The following is a 7,543-nucleotide window of genomic DNA, read 5'->3' on the forward strand; positions in this document are numbered from 1 at the left end:
TCTGGGGAATATATAGACTATGATTCACTTATATCTTTAGGTCTTACCGCAGTTTTGTGCTAATAACCGCTATTGTATATTTGTGTGAGATTTAATTTGCGGGTTGTCGCCGCCGGCGGGAGAGGGGATGGGGATGGGGGGAGGGTACACCAAATACATAAAAAACTGTAAAACTGCGAGACCTTTTTATCACGCTTCCCAGTTTTATGTAGAAATGTATACCCCGGGTCGCTCCTCTGTGACGTTGGATGTAATTAAATTCTCTTACTTTTTGCTTCAGAAGAGAGAGAAAGAGAGAAGCGAACAGTTTTAATTATAGCGTGTTTGTTAAACAAAACAGTAGCTATTCTATAAATAAAGGTATTATAAATCCAATAAAGATTTTTTAATTAAGTGACAAAACTAATTAAACGCTATTGAAATGTGGACTATGAGTATTACAGTTTGGAGTAAGAGTATTACCAAGCGAAAGTGGAAACGCTGTTTGTTATCCATTACATATATTACGAATTAGAAGAAAAAAAATCACAATGATATTTTCAAAATGATTTTTTTTTTCAACGGTATACAAGTCGCCATTTCCTCCCCCTTCCATCTGTGCAATCTTCGAATGTCAAACTCACATATGATCTTTTTTTCTTAATTATATTATTTACTATTGTATTAATTATATAAACTATTGTCCAGTCTTGCTTGTGTAAATTGCCATTTGTTGTTTATAGTTCCTGGGATCAGATACCGTGGGAATAGGTTTAATAGCAAATTATAGGCTTCGAAAGGCAGGAAAAGTAGTTTTGTCAGCATTTGTACTCATTCGTTCATCTTTATGATTATGGAAATGAAATTTAGTGAAAGTGCGGTTTATTTGGAGCATTTATGAAATAAGGTCTCTCGGGCATTTTTAATTGGGTCATTTGAGGTCGTTCTTGAAAAAAAAAATGTAAACGTGGTAGTCGCACTGCTCTTGGTCAAATTATGGCTTTGTCGTAGCCAGAGGGGGGCCAGGGGGCAATATCTCATTTGGAGCACCAAATTGCATCTAAGGTGAAAATGCAAAATTATGTACAAAATGGAGTGGGTGGGTTGAAGTATGCTATATTGCACCAAATTGCATCTGAGGCCACCTGGAAATGCAAAAAAATTCCAAAGGGGAGGGGGGCACCCCCCTTAGACCCCTCCCCAGGCCAGCCATCAGTCTTCAGCCCCCCCCCACTCAAAAGTACCTTCCTACGCCACTGATTACAACTTACACGTCGGGTAGCTTCCAATTCAACATTTTAAACTCAATTTTGGAACCTTTTAAATTTAGAAAGTCATTTATCTGACTTTTGAAATCGTATATCAATGTCATTGGATAACCATAGATATCTACGGTAACATCTTGCAAGAACTTTTGAAGATAAAAAACCCCAAAAGCAGTTAATAAGTTGCCTTTACGTGATCTTGAAATATTTTTAAAGGAAATTAAAGTTCTTACCTTGATACTTACACAACCGTATACGGTTATACCTATATACCATATGTAATGATTTCTTCTTCAAAGTGTCTATTGATGTTGATATTATCTATAAAGTTAATTAGCAATCTATTATTCGATGTTGATGTTAGTGGTAATGGTTTCGACATGAGTCGGCAATTGATGAAATTCATAAACTGGGGATGTGGTGCTTTCATCGATGATACAGGGGTAATATATAAAATGATCATAGTTTGCAAGTATGGTGTGGGAGCGGGAAAGGAGGAGGTGGGGGGGGGGAGCAGGGGATGTAAACCTAGGATTACGAAGTGGACAGAATGGATTGCCTTCTGGGTGCTTTGGTTTTCCTTTCGACCGGCTCTTATCTTATCTCTTATCGTTAAAAAAAAACTAAATGCAAACAAATGGTTCTTACAACTGCAGAGAATATTTATTTTCAATATCTTTCTTCCCTACCTTTTGCTTTGTCTTTGCTTATGCACATGAATAGAAAATTTAATTTGTTTAATACAAAGCCTTATGGACGCATACAACGACTTGAAGAAAGTCAATTGAATTCAAGTTACCATCCATCCTTCTGATGTCCGCTATACACTACCCTGAGAAACTGGAAATGTTGTTCCAGACGGGAGAAACTCAAGCTGGGAATATAAAAATGACGCGCAGAGTGAAGACACAAAGGTGAAGACACAAAGGTGAAGACACAAAGGCGAAGAGACAAATTAATCATCTGAGACGGGTTTACCTCTTCTTCATCACTCATGTGAGTCTTCTAAGATGTTTTCGAACCTTCGTAAAAACTTTCTCGCTTCCGTGCACTAATTAAGCAATGCAAAAATTCATACAATTGTAGAATCGCTTCACAGCTTCCGCCTCAGTCTGCAGTCTGTGACGGATGGAGGGAGGCAGTGATCTAGGGGAGTGGTTATGTTGTGTGAGTACATCCCCTCCCCCAAGTGGAATTACGACCACCCTTACCGATGTTGAACCTCTGGAATTGTTTGAAGCAACCCACACTATTTTCTCAAAAGAAATAAATTCACACAAACAACCTAAATGTTTTTAACTATCTGTAGAAAGCTCGTTCGATTATTTATACGCTCTTTGGTTTGTAAAGATGTGTTACCACTCATTACATCCGGAAAAAATTAATTTCACTTCATGGCCTGAATTCGTGGATGTTATTAAGGTCAGAATCTATTTATACGTATACAAGGACTTTTCGTAATAGCAAATATTGGAAAAGAGACATTACAACAACAACAACAACAAAGTAAATAACAATTAAAACTAATTAAAAAGTTTTTTGTCAATACGTTAACTGACGTCACCATTACTTGGTCCTTTCTATTTAATTAACGAGTGTTATTGTCTTGCATGTAATGAATTCCATGTGAAGTATATTGGAAGCCCTCTATATATTGTCATAATGATCAGCGTAGATTTAATATTGGAAAAGAGACATTACAACAACAACAACAAAGTAAATAACAATTAAAACTAATTAAAAAAGTTTTTTTGTCAATACGTTAACTGACGTCACCATTACTTGGTCCTTTCTATTTAATTAACGAGTGTTATTGTCTTGCATGTAATGAATCCCATGTGAAGTATATTGGAAGCCCTCTATATATTGTCATAATGATCAGCGTAGATTAAATATTGGAAAAGAGACATTACCAAAAAAAAAAAAAAAAAAAATATATATATATATATATATATATATATATATATATATATATATATATAAATAAAAAAAAACAAATAGTTTAGACTAATTAAGAGTTCGTTTTCTCAATACGTTTACTGACGTCATCATTCATATTGGTTATAAGAGAATAGAGATTTGATTGGCCACTTTTTAGCTCCCAGTTCCGCCTTTTTGTTGTTCTGTTTTTTTTCTCTGTTTGCCAAACAAAACAGCCGAACGTACGTCAGAAGTATAAAGTAAATCAATTGGCTGAAATGAATCAAGAAGCTGTCCTTTTCATTTCATTAACAAGCCATATTGTCTTGAAAGTACTGAATCACATGTAAAGTATTTTGGAAGCCCTCTATATATTGTCTAGTGATCAGCGTAGATTGAATATTATATATATATATATATATATATATATATATATATATATATATATATATATATATATATATATATATATATATATGTATAGAGTAGGTTGGCGTCTATCTTGGCGCAGAGTGCTCTATGTCCATTGGACAGAGCGGAATATATGTTGATACTAGATGAGACTAGTGGAACACTAGTAGTTGTAACTCGGAGTTTCACGCTTTGTAGCGATCTTCAGACAACTGGTAGCTTCAACAACAATAAAGGAATTTACCCCTGTTCGACCTCGCAAGAGGTCCTACGGGGGATAATATTTAAGTTTTGTAGAATAGACACTTTTTTTTTTTTTTTTTTTTTTTTTTTTTCTAGGGAAAGTTGTCTATTATTCAAACAGGGAGATGCTGAGAAGTGAAGTATTGTTCGATTAACATTGTTAAGAAGCCATAAGTACACAGGAGGTCGGAGCTGAGGAGCCAATTAGGTATGGATCACTAAAGGGGGAGGAATTTCTATTTAAATGGGATAAAGAAGACAGAGCGGATTCTATTGTTTTGGTCGGAAGTGGTTGCTACTTAGTGGGATTAATGGAGTTGTACTTAGAGTATAAGTACACCTGGAGTTTGTGGTTAGACCCACTTAGGAAATGGACTTTCTAAAGAGGAGAGGCTTTAGGTAAGAAGTTTGAATACAGAGAGGTGGTGGTTTTTACGGAAGTAAGTTAATGCTACATTATGTTTCAATAGAAGTTTATTGATCAATGGATCATTCTCTAGGTTGTTTTTGTATAGTTTGGTATTAAATTCTAAGAGTAGGGTGAATAAGGATTTTGTATTTCCTGCGAGGAGAACGTGAGAGGTAGCTATATAAGAAGGGATTTTTAGGGCAAGTCGGTAAGCTGTAGTGTGGATTCTACTTAGGATTTGTTTATTGGAGTCTGAGATGGTAAGCAGAGAGATGCTTCCGTAACTGAGAATTGGTTTTATTTTGGAGTTGTAGATTTGGATAGTGGTTTTCGCAGGGAAATTATACTTATGTGAGAGGATTTGGATGTATTTAAGGTGGGACCAGCAGCGGCCTGCGGTTCTAGTACAGTGTAGGTTAAAGGATAGTTTATTATCAAAAGTGATACCAAGGAAGGTTGCATTGGGAGAGGCAGTGATTGGGGAGTTGAACAGGTTAATTTTGGAAATATAGTTACGAAGTTTTGAGTTTTTAAAGGAGAAATTGACTAAGTTAGATTTTGAGGGGTTTATTTTTATTCTCCACATTGAGCACCAGTTTTCGAGATGTGTAATTGCTTTTTTGAGATTAAGTTCCGTTATATGAATATTTTTACTGGTGCTCCAGATGGCTATATCGTCAGCGTACTGACTATAGTTGCAGTTTGAGAGAGGGGGGATGTTTAGATCATTTACAAACAGGGTGTAGAGGAGGGGACTGAGAACAGCGCCCTGAGGGGTGCCTGCACGAAGTGGAATGGGGTTAGAATGATGGTTTTTGTAGTAAATTTTTGTGTTGCGATCTTTAAGGAAAGAGGAAAGGAGTCTGGTGTAATTGGGGGGAAGATTATAGTTTAGTAGCTTAATTCTTATGCCGTTGTGCCAGGTTTTGTCAAATGCTTTTTCGGCATCAAGGAAGAGGGCAGTGGTATATTGTTTTTTAATGAATCCGATTCGGATTTCTTCGGAAAGACGAAAAGTTTGATTTAAGGTAGATTTGTGTGTACGGAAACCTGATTGAGATGGGGAGAAATAATCATTTAGTTCTAAGTGAGTTCTAGTGCGGTTATCTATTATTCTTTCAAAAATTTTGCCAAGGGCTGGGAGGAGGCTAATTGGGCGGTAGTTTTGTATTTTGGTGCGGTCTTTATTTGGTTTAGGTATTAGAATCATTTTTGCGTATTTCCACGGGGTTGGGAAATAGCCCAGTCTAAGTAAATCGTTAAAAAGAGGGATAATATGAGAGTTGATGAAAATTGGTGGGGATTTTTTAAGCATTAAGTAATTAATATTGTCAAGACCAGGGGAGGAGGTATTTTTGCATTTTTTTGTGGCGCTATACCAATCGTTTAAGTCTATTTTTTTTAGTAGAGGGATGTTATCGTTGAGATATCCTGAGGAGTTGGGGGTAAAGCTGATTGCATTTCTGCTAATTGTTTGGTCTATTTCTTGTTTGAAATTGTTATCGTAAGGGGGGCCATCAAAGATATTAAAAATATTTTTAAAGTGTGATTCAATTAGCTTAATTTGATCTTGTGTATTTGTGATCAGGTTACCTGCATCATCTTTAATGCCTTGGTCTGAATTACCAGTGTTTGGGGTTAGAATGGGATTTATGATGTTTTTTAAGTTTTTCCAGAAGTGTTTTGGGTTTTTTTCATTTATGATCGAATCGCATTTGTTTTGGACTCGTTTTTGGTCGTCCGCCAAAATTTGTCTATTTATTTGTTTTTTAAGTTGGTTAATTTGGGTTTTTAGAGTTGGATCTCGAGAGATCATATAGGTTCTGCGAAGACGGCGTCTGAGTTTAATTAGTGTAAGAATATTCCTATTTAGTTTTCGATTTTTGTTTTGTTTTGTTTTTAACGGACAATGTTTTTTGAAGATATTGAAGATATGTTGGGCAATGCTGTCACAGTAGTTGTCAATATAATTTAGATCGTTGTTGTGGTTTTTGTAAATGGGGATAGTGTTATATGTTACAAGTTCCTTTTTAAATGTTGTCCAGTTTGTTTTATTGTAGTTATATGTTAAATCGTTATTTTGAATGCGATTTAGGTTTAAGTCTAGCTCAAAGAGGAGTGGAAGATGGTCACTAATTAGGTTATCTTCTAGGATTTGAGTTGAATGAGTTTTAGTTGCGAGGTGGTTTGAGGTTATGGCGTAGTCCAGTAGTTCAGTATTATTGTTTATTGGGTTTATCCTAGTTTTGGTATTTTGGTTTATTATAGTTAAGTTGTGTTTATCACACAATTCTAAGAGGGATATGCCCTTTTCAGTTATTTTGGAGCTGCCAAAAATGATGTGGTGGGCGTTTAGATCTCCTAGTAGAATTGTGTTTTTGTTAGAGCATTTTTTTATTATATCAGTTGATATGGGCTCTCTTGGGGGACTATAGTAGCTAATAATGTGGAGAGGCTTATTATCTCTTTCGAGTACGATTTCAATTATTTGATTATTTGTTTGAGTTGGGTTGGAGAGGAGAGTGGCATTGAGATTAGTTTTTACAGCTATAAGTACTCCTCCTCTAGAGCGGGAGATATCATTTCTAAAAATTTGGTAACCTGGGATGTTCAGGTGGGATTTTGGGTTTAGTTTAGTTTCATTTAGCGAAATGACATCAGGGGAGTGGTTGGTAATTAAACTTAGTAGGAGACTCAGTTTTGGAAGGATACTGTTTATGTTTAGGTGGAGGAACTTAATCGAAGGTGGGAGGTTGTTTGTCATTTTGGTGATTGAGGAGGGCTGAATATTGAAGGTTGATGGAGACGTTCCATAATTAAAGTTTTCGGGATATTTAAGTTGAGGTGTTTTAATGCTAGAACGGTGGAGTAGCTAGCAAGGTCTTCAGGTTTTATGCTGATGTTGGCTTTTTGAAAGGTATATTGAACTAATTCAATTACAAATGTAGTGATATTAAGTTTTTCTTCGGTTGCGATTTTGTTTGTAATTTCGATTTTAGGGGCAGCTTTTGTGACATTTGCATAAGTTTTCTGTACTTGTTGTTTGTTAATTGCTTCTGTTTTGGCTTCTTTAAATTTGGGGCAGCCTTTGTAAAGGGCGGCATGACTCCCTGAACAGTTTGCGCATTTCGTATTTTCTTTTTGTACTGGGCATTCTTTGACCCGGTGGTTTTCTCCACATCTTAGGCATCTGGTTTGATTTTTGCAGGTGTGATGAGTGTGCCCAAAGAGCTGGCATTTGAAGCATTGGGTTACTTGGGGGGGTTCGTTATATTCTTCAGTTTTGTGTTTGGAATATCCTAGGTAAAGGCCTTGT

Source organism: Apostichopus japonicus, chromosome 8 (assembly GCF_037975245.1).
Source record: "Apostichopus japonicus isolate 1M-3 chromosome 8, ASM3797524v1, whole genome shotgun sequence".
In the NCBI taxonomy this organism is placed as follows: Eukaryota; Metazoa; Echinodermata; class Holothuroidea; order Aspidochirotida; family Stichopodidae; genus Apostichopus; species Apostichopus japonicus.